The sequence below is a fragment of the Neoarius graeffei genome, chromosome 6, assembly GCF_027579695.1.
Source record: "Neoarius graeffei isolate fNeoGra1 chromosome 6, fNeoGra1.pri, whole genome shotgun sequence".
NCBI lineage: Eukaryota > Metazoa > Chordata > Actinopteri > Siluriformes > Ariidae > Neoarius > Neoarius graeffei.
Window position 1 is genome coordinate 58979559 of NC_083574.1, and position 20529 is coordinate 59000087.

Sequence of the window (20529 nt, forward strand, 5' to 3'; positions counted from 1 at the left end):
CTCACCAGGAGTGATCAACCAACAAAGATCACTCCACGAGCAAGGCGTGTAATAGTCGACGAGGTCACAAAGGACCCCAGGGTAACTTCTAAGGCCCTGTCCACACGGCAACGGATTCAGGTGACTCCGATACAATTGCTTATCGTTTAGGCCTGGCGTCCACACGGCACCGGCGTTTTGGGTGCCCCAAAACGCAATCTTTTTGAGAACGGGTTCCAGAGTGGAAAGATCTGGCAACGTTGCCGTTGTGAAGTCGTCTGGATGAGTAAAACGGATTTGTTTACGATGACGTCACAACCACATGACTGTGAGTGCTTCACGCCGGGTAGAAGTGTAACGAATATCACCAGGATATCACCAGGAAAAAGCCTTACAGAGCACTAGTGAGAGTGAAACACGAGCTTGGATATTATTATTATTATTATTATTATGTTCAGTGTTAGTTCACAGTAGTAATGCAAGAAGCAGAATAGTGACAGTAATAGTGAAGCAAAAACATGCAATTGTACAAACACTGCAGCTCTACAGCAAAATATTCATTTATGAAATGGTCTGATTCTTAACACCAGTAGTGCCAATGAGCTTCTCATTGCGATGCGAGTTGTCAACAAATCCTATAACTTGGTTCATGAAACGCGCTTACAAAATATTTTCACTGTGAATATTTATTGTGTAATGGTGCAAAGTGAGAGAGAGAGAGAGTCAATCCCGCCAGCAAAAATAGAGAAAAAAAGAGCGATCTCACCTCTTCAGATGTGGGTTTAAGTCCTACAATACATTCCTCAAAAAGGGCGTAGAGGAGCAAATTAATCATTATTTAATTAGCATTCAATTTATTCCGGACCATTAAAGATGCCGCCTTCCGTGTAGAATCATAGGTCATCCTCGCCGCCATTTTGGAGAGGTCAAAGCGGAGAATAAAGATTAGCTGCGTTTAACTGTACCAACAGGTTTGCCATCCAAACGAGATCACATGGGATTACCTTTCACAGGTGAGACTGGAAAAATACTTTTCATTGTATTTGGTCATTATAATGTAATTTTACAAACAGATTTTCCTGACTTTGTGGCTAATATGCATCCTTACTTCTTCTATTGTTCTGGTGTCTCCGAAGGGACCGTCTTACAGCGCCCCTAGAGGTGTGGCATGTGTATTGCATCGTTTTCAGCAAGCGTTGCGTTGCCATATGGACCTGATATTTTACTGATTGTTGCCCATTTGGACGCGATATATTTTTAAATAACATCTCGTTGCCGTTGTCGTGTGGATGTAGCCTAAGGCTACATCCACACGACAACGGCAACGAGATGTTATCTAAAAATATATCGCGTCCAAATGGGCAACAATCAGTAAAATATCAGGTCCATATGGTAACGCAACGCTTGCTGAAAACGATGCAATACACATGCCACACCTCTAGGGGCGCTGTAAGACGGCCCCTTCGGAGACACCAGAACAATAGAAGTAAGGACGCATGCGCATAATGCGCGAGACTTCATATTAGCCACAAAGTCAGGAAAATCTGTTTGTAAAGTTACATTATAATGACCAAATACAATGAAAAGTATTTTTCCAGTCTCACCTGTGAAAGGTAATCCCATGTGATCTCGTTTGGACGGCAAACCTGTTGGTACAGTTAAACGCAGCTAATCTTTATTCTCCGCTTTGACCTCTCCAATATGGCGGCGAGGATGACGTATGATTCTACGCGGAAGGCGGCGTCTTTAATGGTCCGGAATAAATTGAATACTACACGTTGATGGATTAATTTGTTGTTTCTCACCTGTGAAAGGTAATCCCATGTGATCTCGTTTGGACGGTAAACCTGTTGGTACAGTTAAAGGCAGCACATGAATCTTTATTCTCCGCTTTGACCTATCCAATATGGCGGCGAGGATGACGTATGATTCTACGCGGAAGGCGGCGTCTTTAATGGTCCGGAATAAATTGGATTAATTTGCTCCTCTACGCCCTTTTTGAGGAATGTATTGTCGGACTTAAATCAACATCTGAAGAGGTGAGATCGCTCCTTTTTTTTCCCCATTTTTGCTGGCGGGATTGCACTATTACACAATAAATATTCACAGTGAAAATATTTTGTAAGCGCGTTTCATGAACCAAGTTATAGGATTTGTTGACAACTCACATCGCAATGAGAAGATCATTGGCACTACTGGTGTTAAGAATCAGACCATTTCATAAATGAATATTTTGCTGTAGAGCTGCAGTGTTTGTACAATTGCATGTTTTTGCTTCACTATTACTGTCACTATTCTGCTTCTTGCATTACTACTGTGAACTAACACTGAACATAATAATAATAATAATAATAATAATAATAATATCCAAGCTCGTGTTTCACTCTCACTAGTGCTCTGTAAGGCTTTTTCCTGGTGATATCCTGGTGATATTCGTTACACTTCTACCCGGCGTGAAGCACTCACAGTCATGTGGTTGTGACGTCATCGTAAACAAATCCGTTCTACTCATCCAGACGACTTCACAACGGCAACGTTGCCAGATCTTTCCACTCTGGAACCCGTTCTCAAAAAGATTGCGTTTTGGGCACCCAAAACGCCGGTGCCGTGTGGATGCCAGGCCTAAACAATAAGCAATTGTATCGGAGTCACCTGAATCCATTGCCGTGTGGACAGGGCCTAAGCAACTGAAGGACTCTCTCACATTGGCTAATGTTAATGTTCATGAGTCCACCATCAGGAAAACACTGAACAACGATGGTGTGCATGGCAGGGTTGCAAGGAGAAAGCCACTGCTCTCCAAAAAGAACATTGCTGCTAGTCTGCAGTTTGCTAAAGATCACGTGGACAAGCCAGAAGGCTATTGGAAAAACGTTTTGTGGACAGATGAGACCAAAATAGAACTTTTTGGTCTAAATGAGAAGGGTTATGTTTGGAGAAAGGAAAACACTGCATTCCAGCATAAGAACCTTATCCCATCTGTGACACATGACGGTGGTAGTATCATGGTTTGGGCCTGTTTTGCTGCATCTGGGCCAGGGCGGCTTGCCATCATTGATGGGACAATGAATTCTGAATTATATCAGCGAATTCTAAAGGTCCATGAACTGAATCTCAAGAGAAGGTGGGTCATGCAGCAAGACAACGACCCTAAGCACACAAGTCATTCTACCAAAGAATGGTTAAAGAAGAATAAAAGTTAATGTTTTGGAATGGCCAAGTCAAAGTCCTGACCTTAATCCAATCGAAATGTTGTAGAAGGACCTGAAGCGAGCAGTTCATGTGAGGAAACCCACCAACATCCCAGAGTTGAAGCTATTCTGTACGGAGGAATGGGCTAAAATTCCTCCAAGCCGGTGTGCAGGACTGATCAACAGTTCCCGGAAACGTTTAGTTGCAGTTATTGCTGCACAAGGGGGTCACACCAGATACTGAAAGCAAAGGTTCACATACTTTTGCCACTCACAGATCTGTAAATATTGGATCATTTTCCTCAATAAATAAATGACCAAGTTTAATATTTTTGTCTCATTTGTTTAACTGGGTTCTCTTTATCTACTTTTAGGACTTGTGTGAAAATCTGATGTTTTAGGTCATATTTATGCAGAAATATAGAAAATTCTAAAGGGTCCACAAACTTTCAAGCACCACTGTAAGCATATTTATGATGGTTTTAGCAATTTCTATGTTAATCTGTTGGTTGATGCTGTATTTTTGTTATTCCCTTGAGAAGTCAGTAATTGTGTGGAGCTGATGTCTCAGGGGGACGTTGCTAGTGCAGTTATAATAGTGCGTAATAGGAAGAAAAAAAAACTTCAACAATCTCAAACGTATGATATTACTCTCAGGTTTTGCTGTTAGCTCCTGAAAACAAAACAGCAGGAATTTCTTTTCTGAGTCACCATTATCCGGAGATGTTCCTCTTCATATTAATGAGAAATTCAATGTAGGGTCATTCCATGTCAAATCTCCAAATGCTCCCACTCAACCATCTCAGATTTGGCTGAAAAAATTCCAGGAGGTTCACACACTTCCCAATAGGAAAAGTCCCAAATTTTAGCTCCCAACTCCTTATAGTTTTGTCATAAAAAATATTTTTGCAACTAACCTTGGACCCATTTTAAGCAGAGTTTTTTGGGGAGCCACTTTGAGATTGCTGTATCTAGAAAAAAAAAAAGTATTTAAGCCGGGTCCTTCAAGTTTTCAAGGGTCAAAATCTGGCACCAGCACTTGTAGAATATGGACTTTTACATGTGTGCTTTTGGTTTATCATAGAATTCTGGGGGCTTGAATTTGCTTGGAAATTCTACACTACGCTAGTTTACAAATGGAAAAAAAAAATCATTTGGTGACATTTTTGGCATGTTATAGCAAAAAAATGACAGCATTCACCAACATAAAATTGACTCTTTTAGAAAGATTAGATGTCTGTTTTTAACACATCCAAAATTTGTGATGGTGTTCTGCCTTATTTTTGCAAAATGATTTTTTGAAAATGTGGTGCTCACATATACGCACAGCATTCGTGGCATATGAAAGCATTTTCAAATGCTAACAAAATGCCCTGAATTCATGACGCACAGCTTAAACCCAACAAAATGATTCATTTGGTTCATGGTAAACTATGGTGGGGTTTACATTAGACCGTATCAGCGGATCATCAGATAAACGTTTTTAAAACGATTCGCGTGCACACAGCAACACCAATACACGGATACGCTCGGCTCTGCAGGCATCCTGCGCTCCAAATCACTCCGCCCTGAACAGCGAGTGCCCTCTGGAGGGTGCGCACTCCGGCCCTGCGCAGCTCACACAGCACGCGAGTGTAGTGCACAAGCAGTAATTCAGGACTGAGCCGCTGTGTGTGTGATCCCAGCGCATATCACTTACCACTTGCAAGTGGAAGGATGGCAAGCCTAAAGACAATCATAACTACACAATGGGCAGTATTTGCATCAGTATTTGCATACTTTTATACTCTTTAATGAAAGGTGATACAAGGCGGAAGTCCGCGCCGTTTTTCAGCAGTCGCGTCACATGACCAACGCCAGCGAATCAGGAAGGTGGATGTCACAGTGACGGTGTCCAATGACGACGCCAGCTAGAGCTCAGCACAGCGTATCCACGTATTCTCAATGTTTACACAGCACCGGACCAGACACGATCTAGATTGAATACGTGGACCCTGGCGGATTCCCATTTCCCGGCGTTTCCAGGCGTTTTAATGTAAACGGACAGTGCATCCGCGAAGAAAACGAGACAGATACGGTCTAATGTAAACTTGGCCTATACCTGAAGGATAACCTATATGCAACCTTTAGATACTGAAATATTAGAGCTCCAATATGGGTGAAAACTGAAACTTGTTTTCATTACAACATTTCTGTTGTACCATAATTTAGAAGAAAAAGCAACCTGTATGCTTCAGTTAGTATTTATCCATGATAAAAAGTCTATGACAGTCCAGTAGATTTGATTATTATGATTTATTATTTATGACACTTATTGAATTTATTAAATTTATTATAAAGCTGGTAACTTTGGGACAACTCTCCAAATTTATCTGGATCAGTAAAGAAAGTGTGAAGTCCATGGCTGACGAGCTGGAAAGCAGATCTGCAAAGGCAGTCACAGTGCCAGGTACTAGAGATAATCACTGTTTCAAGCCAGTCAATGCAACAACACTTGAGGTCAGCAGAGTGTCTGGAATTCCTGGATTTTTAGTCAACTATGAGGTAGAACATGTAGACGAAGAGGTTTCACAGGGCTTCCAGATCAGTGACATGATACCTGGCCAATATATAACCTGTGTTTACAACCATCACTGGTGGGTTGGAAGCATCAGAGAGGCATCTGAAGCCCAGCAAGATGTTCTGATACAATTCATGCATCCACACGGCCCAGCAAAAAGTTTCTTCTGGCCCAGGAGAGAAGATTTGTGCTGGGTACCTGTGCAACACATAATTTCTAAAATAGATGTTCCTAGCACTACAACTGGACGTGTACATACACTTAAGGAATGTGACATCAGAGCATCTGAAAGTTTCATGAAAGAGTTCAAATAATTTACAAGAGTTGTCCCAAAGTTACCAGCTTTATAATAAATTTAATAAATTCAGTAAGTGTCAAATAATAAATCATAATAATCAATCAATTCTACTGGACTGTCAAAGACTTTTTATCATGGATAAATACTAACTGAAGCATACAGGTTGCTTTTTCTTCTAAATTATGGTACAACAGAAATGTTGTAATGAAAACAAGTTTCAGTTTTCACCCATATTGGAGCGCCAATATTTCAGTATCTAAAGGTTGCATATAGGTTATCCTTCAGGTATAGTTTACCATGAACCAAATGAAGCATTTTGTTGAGTTTAAGCTGTGGGTCACAAATTCAGGGCATTTTGTTAGCATTTGAAAATGCTTTCATAGGCCATGAATGCTGTGCGTGTATGCGAACACCACATTTTCAAAAATTCATTTTGCAAAAATAAGGCAGAACACCATCACAAATTTTGGATGTGTTAAAAACAGACATCTAATCTTTCTAAAAACAGTCAATTTTATGTTGGTGGATGCTGTCATTTTTTTGCTATAACATGCCAAAAACGGGGCGGCACGGTGGTGTAGTGGTTAGCGCTATCGCCTCACAGCAAGAAGGTCCGGGTTCGAGCCCCGGGGCCGGCGAGGGCCTTTCTGTGTGGAGTTTGCATGTTCTCCCCGTGTCCGTGTGGGTTTCCTCCGGGTGCTCCGGTTTCCCCCACAGTCCAAAGACATGCAGGTTAGGTTAACTGGTGACTCTAAATTGACCGTAGGTGTGAATGAGTGTGAATGGTTGTCTGTGTCTATGCGTCAGCCCTGTGATGACCTGGCGACTTGTCCAGGGTGTACCCCGCCTTTCGCCCGTAGTCAGCTGGGATAGGCTCCAGCTTGCCTGCGACCCTGTAGAAGGATAAAGCGGCTAGAGATAATGAGATGAGATGAGATGCCAAAAATGTCACCAAATGAATTTTTTCCATTTTTAAACTTTAATATCTTCCAAACCGCTCATCACAGAGGGGCAGTTTTAGAATACAAAGTACACAGTATATATGGGAAGGTGTATGTGCAATATCAAGCCTCTGTCTTTGAAATTGCACTTTCCACAGTCCTTCAAATATGCTGCCGCAGAGCGTAGTGTAGAATTTCCGAGCAAATTCAAGCTGCCAGAATTCTATGATAAACCAAACGCACACATGTAAAAGCCCATATTCTACAAGTGCTGGTGCCAGATTTTGACCCTTGAAAATTTGAAGGACCCGGCTTAAATACTGTTTTTAGATACAGCAATCTCAAAGTGGCTCCCCAAAAGACTCTGCTCAAAACGGGTCCGAGGTTAGTTGCAAAAATATTTATGACAAAACTATAAGGAGTTGGGAGCTAAAATTTGGGACTTTTCCTATTGGGAAGTGTGTGAACCTCCTGGAATTTTTTCAGCCAAATCTGAGATAGTCGAGTGGGAGCACTTGGAGATTTGACATGGAATGACCCTGTAGATATAATGCAAACATCAGATGCTGTAGCAGTTATATGATGCAGCTGTGCTGAATTACGACAGACTCAACTCAGCAGTCTCTGACATTAGCATGATCGTGTCGACGACAAGAGCAGCCTGAAAGTTGAAGCTTCCAAATTCTGTCTGTCTGAGCAGTTGGTTCATTATTGAATTCAATTTGACATTGTTACAAAGCGTGGGCGGCACAGTGGTGTAGTGGTTAGCGCTGTCGCCTCACAGCAAGAAGGTCCTGGGTTCGAGCCCCGGGGCCGGCGAGGGCCTTTCTGTGTGGAGTTTGCATGTTCTCCCCGTGTCCGCATGGGTTTCCTCCGGGTGCTCCGGTTTCCCCCACAGTCCAAAGACATGCAGGTTAGGTTGACTGGTGACTCTAAATTGACCGTAGGTGTGAATGTGAATGGTTGTCTGTGTCTATGTGTCAGCCCTGTGATGACCTGGCGACTTGTCCAGGGTGTACCCCGCCTTTCGCCCGTAGTCAGCTGGGATAGGCTCCAGCTTGCCTGCGACCCTGTAGAAGGATAAAGCGGCTACAGATAATGAGATGAGATGAGATGAGATTGTTACAAAGCAGATATAATAGTGGTAAGAAAAAAAAACTCCCCGGGATGACAAAGATGATATCAGACTCAAAAGGAAACCAATCCTCAACTGTATGACACAGGATAGTTCAATTTTAAATCATTTCCCTTCTATAACTATATAATATAGTCAAAAAATTCAATTGTGTAAACAAAAACCAAGGAACAACTTGAGTATGAGCATCAGAGTCGGAACTGAATTCTTCACAGATTTAACTGGAAGTCTATTGTGTCCTCAGCTGTTCAATGATGGAGACTTGAGTACAAAGCTGTTTACAGCAAATCGCAGCCCCAAGGCTATCCAAGGAAGAACATCCACAGCCATCCTTATCATTTCTATGTGGTACCATCCACATTAATCTCATGGTGATCCGTTTGCTGTCTACGTAGGGCCAATCTCAGCAGCAGTAAGTGATTATAAACATTAATTATACAGATTAAATTGTTCAGGATGGATTTTTCCTCCTTACACCAAGCTGTTAATATTTAAAATGATGTTATGTAAAACTATGACAGATTGTCTTCACATCCAGAAATAAAAGCACGATATGTACAGGAGATAGGCCTGTACTTCCTAATCCAGATGGATGCAAAAAAGTCTGTAAAATTCCCATGAAGCCTTTGTGTAGTTGCTTCCATGCATCATCTGTAGCTGCTTATCCTGTCCTACAGGGTCAAAGGCACCCAGCTGACTATGGACGAGAGGCGGGGTACGCCAGGTTATCGCAGGGCTGATACAGAGACAAACCACCATACACACATTCACACCTACGGTCAATTTAGAGTCACCAGTTAACCTAACCTGCATGTCTTTGGACTGTGGGGGAAACCGGAGCACCCGGAGGAAACCCACGCAGACACGGGGAGAACATGCAAACTCCACACAGAAAGGCCCTCATCGGCCGCTGGGCTCGAACCCAGAACCTTCTTGCTGTGAGGCGACAGTGCTAACCACTACACCACCTGTGTGGCTGCTTGCGAAATCAAGTTTACAAATAAAAAGGTGGCTATATCTTTATACAGTTGTTTTTATATATCCCCCCCCCCCCCCCCCCATTTCAAATGATGGGTGGCACGGTGGTGTAGTGGTTAGCGCTGTCGCCTCACAACAAGAAGGTCCTGGGTTTGAGCCCCGTGGCCGGCGAGGGCCTTTCTGTGCGGAGTTTGCATGTTCTCCCCGTGGGTTTCCTCCGGGTGCTCCGGTTTCCCCCACAGTCCAAAGACATGCAGGTTAGGTTAACTGGTGACTCTAAATTGACCGTAGGTGTGAATGTGAATGTTTGTCTGTGTCTATGTGTCAGCCCTGTGATGACGTGGCGACTTGTACAGGGTGTACCCCGCCTTTCGCCCATAGTCAGCTGGGATAGGCTCCAGCTTGCCTGCGACCCTGTAGAACAGGATAAAGCGGCTACAGATAATGAGATGAGAAAGGCAGTGTGTGTGTGTGTGGGGGGGGGGGGGGGGGGGGGGGTTCGATTCAAGATGACCCATGTGAACAAGCACACGACTCATGTATCTACCCTAATGTCTTCGAAATATAGTTCCTCAATTAATAAGAAATATAAGCCAAACAAAAATCTAGCAGGTTAGATACAGACAAGTGATGAGAAACTTCAGCTGGTGTAGAAATGAAAGTCTGTACCACCAGCAACTCAATGAGGCAACGCTCTGATTGGCTCACGGAACCTGTGGGTGTAACTGGCAGAACTGGATGTTAGCCAATCAGATCTAAACTATTTACATAATTAAATTTAAAGGCACGCCCCCCCAAAGCATCCTGTTTTATCTGATAAAGTTTTCATACAATACTGAAACAGCATGAGGTGGGGGATAAAGGAAAAAAAAGAGCCAACTTTACAAAAGCATCTCAGGGAATAATATAAAATAGTTATAGTGTATGGCATCATTGTTGTTGTGCTCGAAATATAATCTGCACTGACAAAGTGACTTATTCTTGGTATTATAACCTATTTCACTATGTTTATTTAATTATCTAAAACCCACCAATGAACACAGCAGTCAATTGGTTACCTATTGGGTCAAGTACAAAACTACACACACACTAAAAACAACATGCCGGTGTGACTGAAGAAAGTTTGTGAGCAAAACTGAATGCAAATGATTAATTTTTCGCACTGCAACTGGAAACATTTCACTTCTTTAAAATAAAACGTAGCTAACCGGGTGCTTTCGAGTTAGGGGTTGTTTTACAATCAGGGTACAAAGTTTGTGTCACAGGGGTCCAAAATTCAAATGGATTCAAACTGGTTCTTGTACCAGTTTTTACATGAAGGACAAGTTAAAGAACAGATTTCAGATAATTTTTTGACATACACTACCGTTCAAAAGTTTGGGATCACTTTGAAATGTCCTTATTTTTGAAAGAAAAGCACTGTTCTTTTCAATGACGATCACTTTAAACTAATCAGAAATGCACTCTATACATTGCTAATGTGGTAAATGACTATTCTAGCTGCAAATGTGTGTTTTTTGGTGCAATATCTCCATAGGTGTATAGAGGCCCATTTCCAGCAACTCTCACTCCAGTGTTCTAATGGTACAATGTGTTTGCTCATTGCCTCAGAAGGCTAATGGATGATTAGAAAACCCTTGTACAATCATGTTAGCACAGCTGAAAACAGTTGAGCTCTTTAGAGAAGCTATAAAACTGACCTTCCTTTGAGCAGATTGAGTTTCTGGAGCATCACATTTGTGGGGTCGATTAAAGGCTCAAAATGGCCAGAAAACTGTCTTGACTATATTTTCTATTCATTTTACAACTTATGGTGGTAAATAAAAGTGTGACTTTTCATGGAAAACACAAAATTGTCTGGGTGACCCCAAACTTTTGAACGGTAGTGTGTGTGTAATCTGCTATAAGATGGGAGAAACAAATGAAGTGATTCTCGGAGAGGACGCATTTTTTTTTTGACAATTCAGAATCCACTCCTTCCATAGTGCTTTTAAATATAAGGCTGTAGGCTTTGTGTTAGTTGTCTCTAATATTTATGTCCCAATATCTTGACCACATTTTAGGATGAAAATAATCATTTTAGATATGTTATTTTATATTGAAAAATTAGCTGTCTCGGAGAGGACTTTTTTTTGACACAATTACATACTAATTTGATCAAAATAGTCTGAAAACTTACTGGCATTCAACATTAAAACTTAACTATGTTTCCAATGATATGGAACCAAATATTTGTTTTATGGTATAAAGAATGATGTAAGTGCATCCCTTTTGGAGCTACCTGTGGTCAAAAAAGCACTTTTTCTAAATGACACGAGTAATTTTGCTAAATATGACATACATTGCCATACATTCACCAAAAATAACGTTATCACCAAATTTTTTTTGCATGTTAAATAGAGCTATCACAGGGCTGCAATAAACAACCAAGTTTATTTAGTCAAGCCTTTTGATATTGAAGATAATAAGTGTTAAATGTGATTTGTAGCTTGCGTACCCTGATTGTAAAACAACCCTTAGCTAACAGGCTTCTTCATGACAATCTACTCCTGCTACAATTAAACTTTTTGTGGAAATTTACACAACGATGAGCAGGCTATTATAATCTATCACACACTGCATTTGTTTAAATAAACAGTAAGAGCTAACGACCTAGCAAGCTCCTGGGCCAACTTGAATAGCTAGAAAGTTCTCTTTCCAGCTTTCTTTCCTTAGTTTAACTGTAGTAATATAAGACAGGCTTGGGTTTCTAGCTATATATTAATTAACATCAATCTCTCGGAAATAAAGTTCTAACTCAACTAGACATCTTTGGACTTGCTGCCAAACTAGCTAACGACAGCTAACTGACAAACAGCGCGTCTCGGCTGAACAATCAGCATCTCTGAAAGATTACTCACTCTTTCACATTAGCGAACCATCCATGCCGTTCTCCAGTAAAATTTAATCTGATTTAATAAATCCCATATAAACCAGCTCTTTGTTAGACAGCATGTTTAACTCCAGCTTGCTAAACAGACTTAGCTGGTTCATCAATGTTGTTTGCTTTGCGACAGTAACCTGAGAGTCAGAAACAAGGCAGCCAATCATCAACAGAAACGCAGAGTAAAGAGGTGAGCGATGCAGGCTTCAGCCAATCAGAAATGTGCCGGGAGGCGGAGTCTAAGCGCGTCACATCTAACAGTGCTGTTGTGTAGTACAGCATGGAGCACTAAAATGTATAAAATATAATATAATAAAGAGCAATTACATTTCTGTTCTCTTCTTTTCTAAAGTTGAGTCAATTTCTGGATGAAAAAAACAAGGCTGGATTTAAATAAAAATACTAACCACAACACATTTCCTTATATAAGATTAATCTGAAATAATTATAAGAAAAAAAGTGAGTAAAAATTATTCAAGTTATGATCACAAGATGGCGCTATAAAAAGCATTTCAATGTTCCATACTATACTACACAGCACGCACAGAGCTCAGGTTTTTGTTTTTTGTTTTTTTAAAGAACTTTATTGAAAAAGGTTGTACATACAAACATAGAACAGCAGACAGGTGCTCCAATATTCATGTATCATCAAAAAATAATAATAATAAATAAAACACAATACACTAAGGATGTTATTAGTAATGCCAGTAAACTTAAAGAAGTAGGGAGGATAATAAATACAACCCTGATTCCAAAAAAGTTGGGACAAAGTACAAATTGTAAATAAAAACGGAATGCAATGATGTGGAAGTTTCAAAATTCCATATTTTATTCAGAATAGAACATAGATGACATATCAAATGTTTAAACTGAGAAAATGTATCATTTAAAGAGAAAAAAAATTAGGTGATTTTAAATTTCATGACAACAACACATCTCAAAAAAGTTGGGACAAGGCCATGTTTCCCACTGTGAGACGTCCCCTTTTCTCTTTACAACAGTCTGTAAACGTCTGGGGACTGAGGAGACAAGTCACTCAAGTTTAGGGATAGGAATGTTAACCCACTCTTGTCTAATGTAGGATTCTAGCTGCTCAACTGTCTTAGGTCTTTTTGTCGTATCTTCCGTTTTATGATGCGCCAAATGTTTTCTATGGGTGAAAGATCTGGACTGCAGGCTGGCCAGTTCAGTACCCGGACCCTTCTTCTACGCAGCCATGATGCTGTAATTGATGCAGTATGTGGTTTGGCATTGTCATGTTGGAAAATGCAAGGTCTTCCCTGAAAGAGACGTCGTCTGGATGGGAGCATATGTTGCTCTAGAACCTGGATATACCTTTCAGCATTGATGGTGTCTTTCCAGATGTGTAAGCTGCCCATGCCACACGCACTAATGCAACCCCATACCATCAGAGATGCAGGTGTTATGCCCATCTATGCCCCCTTCAGGCCCAGCACTGTCAGTGCATGGGCAGGGCTGGGTCCTGGTACCTGATTACCTAATTAGGTACACTTGTAATGCCAGCGGGGGCTATAAAGGGGCTGGCGCCTAGGGCTTCAGGAGGCTCTCTCTCTGTTCTCAGCTTTTATTCTTCTCCCCTTATGCGTCACTCGTTTGTTATTTTGAACACAATCTTACATACTGACCTTTTTACTTACATCCACTCACGCATAACTCCACTCCTGCACTTTACCCCTAGACACGGTTTTTGTTTAAATAAATTTCTTAAAACTTTTGTTGTCGTCTTCCTCATTATGTGATGGTAACTGAGTCTGCCGTTACATAATTTGGGGGCTTGTCCGGGAGTTTTAACTGGTTTGGATCATAGACTCAAGTGGTCTCAGGTGAGCCCGTTTGTTTGGCTTAATTGCAGTCTCTGGTTAGGCAGAGTGCTCCAGCTGGGTATTGCCTTTCCTTCGGTGCACTGGTTATTATTTTGCCTTTGTTATTTTAGTTATTTGTTTTTGGGGGTAATCCTGGTCGGGAGTTCTCTCTCCTGTCAGGGGCACGCTTCGAGCAGTGTAACACTGTTGCGAGTTCAGCGTTAACCAGCCGCCCCAAGGCCAGCAGGCTCCTGAAGACTAGCAAGGTTAGTTAGCTTCTGGGGCTGGTAATTAGGTTACCAGAGCACTGTTTCATTTGCTGTAGGAATTTCGCCGGCGACCGGCTGATGGTCTCACCTGGAGTCACGTTGGGGTAAGTGGTTCATGCGGATGTGGTAAGTCTATCTTCTCTTTGTCAGTAGAATGTGTTCGCATTAATTGGCTACTTTTTGTGTGCGGAGTACCGCGTAGAGCACTCACGGATCTAACTTTAGATCGATTGATGTTCTGTGTTTGGGTGCTCTGTCTCGTTGCGCTTAATTAAGCTGTTTAAGTTGCAATTTGCGGAGGTTGGTGCCTCGTTTAGTGCATGCGCTGCGCTGTTTGCAACTTGTTAGTTTGTAGCCTTTTGTGAGGTGTGTATGCTTAACTTTGTTTGCGTATGCTTTGATACTGCGACAAGTACGTTTGATTTATTCTGGTGTTTACCAGTTTCTGTGCGTTACTTGCACGTTGTGTAATGGTAGCTTAATCATTATTGTGAGTGAGAGAAAAGCAGTAGTAGCTGAGGGTTTTTTTTTCTGTGCCTCGTTTGATTGCTTCTGGGTTAGGCATTTGTAAATTACACTGTTGAATTTGCACCTATGAGATCTTGTAGTCACGTGACCGGAAAGTACACAGCCGCCATCTTGTCGGTAAAAAAAACACAGCTAAATTGAGGTATTTCACCCACGTGGCCAAGTCACGTGACGCAGCCATTTTGGACGGTACGCTTAAGTCCTTCAGTGCAAGGCGGTATGAGATGGTGGCGACCTTTGCACATTTTAACAAGAAAGTAAGCTGTGATTCGTGTTAAATTGGATCTGTCTTTTATCACAAACACTGTACCCAGCCTTGGTATGGAGCCCTGTTTATTTATTTCTGTGTCCTGTTTCTTTCTAGCCTCTGTTATTGTGTTTTATGTCTGATGTCTGCTACATGCAACCCTAGACAAATTAACACTGCCTTGTTTCACTGCTCAGATGGGTTAACAAACACTGACCCATTTACTTTTTGCTATATATTTTATCAAAATTGCGTTAACTGACAAACTAACCTGAAATGAAATGATCACTGCAAAGTCTGGAGTACTCTGTTGGCTCCCAATCCTGTCTCTTCACAGCTGCAATCCATTTGGCCCTCTTGTCTGGGTCAGTAGGAAACCGGTAGTGATGTGTCGGTCGCGAACGATCCGGTTCAAAGAGCCGGCTCTTCGGTGGGAGCCGAATAGTTTTTTGTCCTTAGGTGCCTCAGAGAGAGAGAGAGACTTTCACAAAAAAGGTTGCTGTCTGATTGCGTCTTTGTGTTGTCTACCATTCAAAGGAAAAAAAGTAGCATGGTGTACGCCTACTTTTTTTTGGTTGGGGGGGTTGATGTCATTCACAGCTGCGAAAATACGAAAATTGGTGTAATGCTTAAAGCTGTGGAGCGCAGGGGAGAGGAGTCTGTGAGGCACCTGAGGAGGGGAAAATCAGCTGTGTATTTTATATTGGTAATATAAGTTTTGCATTATGTTTGTGAGAAAATAATTTATTAATTGGTAAGTAAGTTTTATTTCTATAGCTAGAACATTGTTACACTGCTATGCTTTACAATGGCTACAAAAACTCAAATAAAATGGAAAACATCCTATTGATAAAATATAATGTAATTAACTAGTTAATTGCAGCAATTAAATAAAAAATAAAATCTTGGGAGCCGAAAGAGCCGGTTCCTTATAGTAAGAAGAGCCAAAAGAGCCGGCTCCCAAAAAAGAGCCAAAATTCCCATCACTAGAAACCGGTAAAAGGAGCGTCCTGCACGGTGTCCCTGTCTGTTGTGGCAGCCCACAGCACAACAAGCAAACACCATGGTTATTTATAGTGCTTACTGACAAATTAATCTATTCTAGGTGTCTAACATTTTTTTTTTTCCCCAAGCTGCTTCTCCCTCTGTCTGCAGCGTTAGTATGTAGCTTGATGTTCAAAATGGCGGACACCGGGGCATCACGTGACCCTGTGATGTCAGGTGAAATACCTCAATACTACTGCACTCATGTACAGAATGGATCAATTTCAACCGACGGACTACACGGCTCACTTTTCTAATGAACAGAACTAGATGTATGTCTAAAATAAACGATCTACAGATTAGTGACCCTTATCTATTACCGGACGTAGTTTTCACGACCGCGTCAGTGGATGTGGAACTGCCAGCGGAATACCCGGACGTGTATAATTACCACCTCAACTTTCCCTTGCTGTTCAGTGGTGAAGCACTGCGTGCTTATAAATCTCTGGACGGTTATCTTTACAGAAATTCAGGATTTGTCAGCTGCGCCATCTTGTAAACAAGAATCATTGTTGGATGGGTAAGTCACTTAAGTATTGAGTATAGCACTGACCAGCCGATTATAGAATAAGGTAATTCCAGCTGTAATTCCAAATTGTCCGTCTTGTTTACCATGGATCTGGCGTTGGAGAGGTAGAGGCTTGGCAGTGGAGATTTGAGTGGCTGTTTTCTGAGCTTAGTCAACAGGCCGGCTCTGCCTGCAGCCTGGCTTTTGCTTCCTCTCCTGGCACTGCCTCCTTTGCTTTGCTTCCGATAACAATCCACGGAGACCCCGCTGGTCTCGCTATCTTGTCCGGGATGTTGTGCATGCGATGGAAATCGCTACAAACTGTCATTTTCTGCTGGAAACCAGTGTCCAGTAAGTCCATATGGTTGTAGTGGCTATTGAAGTCCGGTACAGACGAACAACACACAAACATAAAAAATGTGCACAGGTAGGGAGAGCTTGTAGCCGCAGCTGTTGTAGTAGAATTGTATATAGTAGGGTTTTCCAGAAGAAAAGGCAGAAGTAGAAGGCGGAAATAATGGCGTTTGACCAACAAGATGGCGTCTGTCACAATCTGGATCGGCTGTGACGTCACATGCAAGTGGAGAGTAGGGAGCTGTTCTCAATTGTTTGTGGCTTGTTATAAATTAGTCTAGTCAACAATGGGGCCTGTCGAAGATTTTTGTGCCGGTCCGTCTGAAGACTTGTTGGCAATAATGACAAAAGCACAGCTGTGTGAAGTGGTAGAATATCATGAACTTCAGATTACATCACAGGAGAGAAGTTTAAAGGAGTCATTGTTTTTGTCAGTTAGAGGTCAGTTACAGGAGAAAGGTGGAGGTGAAGTCCAGCCTGTAAGGGCCAAAGTTGAAGCAGTTTGTAGTTTCCCTGTGCCTGGAGACTGTCGAGCACTCCGAAGATTTCTTGGGATGGCAGGATGTTGCAGGGCGTTTTGTAAATTTTGCATCTGTAGTATTGCCTCTGATAAACTTGCTTGGCTCCGAAGTTCCATTTCACTGGACTGACAAGTGTCAGGATCAGTGGCGGCTGGTAGTCTTTCAAACGGGAGGCTGGTTGGTTACGATATTTCCAGGTTTTAAAAGAAAAAAACATCAATTTTGCCCATACTCTTGCCTCTGATCTGGCTGATTGTTGGCAGCATCACAAACTGTGAAATAACAGGTTCTTTTGGCCCATTAGCCTACTGTCCAATATACATGATGGTGGTGTTGGGGGGGGAGAGGTATATTTTAACATGTTACTTTAAAATTGTGGCATGTTTAAAAATTGATCATTATTGAAAGCAGCTCTTTGTCAGGAACCTCAGCAGTAGAGCTGGGTGCCACACATTTCATTCAATGACATTTTCCCTATATCTTATTTTGACAGATGTTTTACTGACAATTTTGATAACCCTTCACTTTTAATCCAGGTCTGTAGTGAGAAATGTTCTCGGCTGTGTTTGTTTAAAAGTGTTTTCCAAATTGTAGCTCTGTTTAATTCATATCCAGAAAAATATATATTCCAATATAATATACTCAGCATAAACATTTTAAATAGATTCTATATTTTTGGTCCATCCATGACATATTACTAAAGTAGCCTACTGTTGATGTGGGTCACTTGCTGTTAGCCAATTCACTTTCTTGTACCAGGAGAGCTGAAAGGAACGAGTATTATTCCCTACCTTTTTCACCAAGTCAATTTGAGGTGTTGGTCTACCCTGCTCTTTAATTTTTTCCTCGAAAGGAAGACTGGCAAATGGCTTTGCCAAAATTAAATCAGCAATGCTTGGCATCCGTGCGCAGCTTTCTTGCTAGCTGACTAGCCCCCTCAAGTTCAGTCACTCAAATAAACGAAATTTCTGGAACTAAGATAGCAAACTTGACAACACTATATTTACACTTTATTTACAGTGAAAATATATACAAACTAAAAAAGCTGGTAGAAACTGTATGTAACGAATGAAATCGAAATGTAAGCTGATCTCTTACAATACACCACAGCACTTGCGAATCTGCATGGGACTGAACTGAAATTCACCGCTGCCTGTCTATAGTTGAAACGAGCTGTCAAAGAAAATATCCGGCCGCTTTCACCAATCACCAGTCTCCTCGCAGAAACTGCCATATCCCTCCCATGTGAGGCTGGGAGTCCGTAGACAGGCGTTTTCGCAGTATTTGTCCAATAACCGTCTTGCATTTTGAGATTGAAAAGCGCATAGCTCCCAAATGCCATTGAAGTCCACTGAGGCTGGGAGTCTGTGGGACTCCGTGGGTGGGTGTCTTCGCAGTATTTGTCCAATAATCGTCTTGCATTTTGAGATTGAAAAGCGCCGAGCATCCAAATGCCATTGAAGTCCACTGAGGCTGGGCTGCATCGCGCTGTCACAAGGGGGGAAAAACTCACGCACACATTAAAGTTATAAGGGAATGATTTCACATTGTAGTGGGTTGAGCACATATTTCTATGATTCTGGATCTGAAATAGCAATGTTATAAGGTCGGCTATAACATAAGCCTAGCGCAATTCATCCTACACTATGTTCGTCATTTTTAGAGGAGGCTGAGCTTCCCTCGTCTTGGAGCAATCACCTGTGGTCAGGATGCCTTTGACAACGTAAAGGCTTTGCTTGTGTCTGCTCCGGTACTTTTGGCCCCAAATTTTGATTGCCCGTTCAGTGTTGCTGTTGACGCCAGTGAGAGTGGGGCTGTGCTGTTACAGCTGGGTTCTGATGGCGTTGAACACCCAGTGGGGTACTTCAGTAAAAAGTTCAACCGACATCAACAGCAGCCGGTTTCGCTAAAGTAGTTTAGACTGGTCTATGGGTTAAGATTGGTCTTAAGTTTCTTTATAGACCAGTCTAATGCAAGTAAGACAGTTTCACAAAAGTTAAGACTAATTTAAGTCTAATTTTAGGCTTAAGAAGTAAGACACCCTCCCCCCAGTCTAATATGGGTCTAAGGGCTATATCACCATGGTAATAACTGAAATGGCAAGAAAAATAGAAACAAGGGAAAGATGGTGCAAAATGTGTGGTTTGCTGAATTGATGGAGAGGTTTTAGATGGGAAAGTTTTCAGGGACCGAAGTAACCCACTGGAGATTTACAACAGTGGTGAAGTAATTTCTCGGTTTAGATTGTCAAAAGAAGCCATCCTTAGGCTGACAGACGAATTGTCAGAAGAACTAGGGCCTACAACGTCAAGAAGCCACAGCATACTTTCTTAAATGAAAACTTTAATTTAAAAAAAGTCAAGCCATAAGTGCCATCAATGTCAACTACAAGAAAGCTTGAAATGTTAAGGCAGTGAAGTACATTGCAAGTATGTAATACACAAATTTAGGCTATTATAATCTAACTATAAAGTATTCAATAAAGAACAGTAATGGCAGCTTATTCATTTTATTACTTATAAATATATCAATTCATTTATGCATATAATTACATCACCACTCATCACACTCTCTCTCTCTCTCTCTCTCTCTCTCATACTCTCTCACACACAACTACATCACTCCATCTGCATGAGTCTCTTCAATTTAAGGTGCAGTCTTTCCTTTTGGAGCTGCAAGACCTCAATCTCCTGAAGGAGTTTTTTTTCTCCTCCAGATGAAGGTTGTATTGCTTGTCAAGCACCGTGGTGGTGGTGGCAGATGTCTCCACAACCAGTTCAGGGATCAAGAAAACTTAACCTTGGTCTGATTTTATTTATTTTATTTTTTACCCCATTATTAGAAACTGTAGTCACACCACAATAGTATTTAGGTCAGCTTGTTCCAAACGTCTTTCTTTACGTGTACTACCTACTGTAGCAGAATTTAAATCTGTTGGTCAAACCAACAACTGTATAGTCTATGGGTCAAACCTATGTTCCATCGTTTAGTAACAGACCTTGGTATTAACTGAGTGGAATAGCCATTTCGCCATCGCAAGGTAACTGTAGCTTAGCTCAGTGCTGTGGGAACATAATTTCCCCTACTGTTTATGCTGAAATGACACAACCCCACTTGACAACGTTTATAACTTAAACAAGAGTCTACCTGTAATTTCCTCCTGATCGGTAGGCTCTTCGTGTAGTGTCCCATCCGTGCAGGTACTGGGTGATGACAACTCTGAGGGTGAA

At 41.6% G+C, this 20529-nt stretch overlaps 1 protein-coding gene across 1 annotated transcript in view; it reads right to left on the minus strand.

Moving 5' to 3' along the window:
• Positions 1-12139, minus strand: part of mbtps1 (membrane-bound transcription factor peptidase, site 1) — a 116303-nt gene extending 104164 nt beyond the window's left edge. The window contains exon 1 of the mRNA XM_060923932.1: positions 11983-12139. The gene's annotated coding sequence lies outside the window, so the exon portion shown is untranslated. The remainder of the gene's footprint in view (positions 1-11982) is intronic.
• Positions 12140-20529: the final 8390 nt, after the last annotated feature.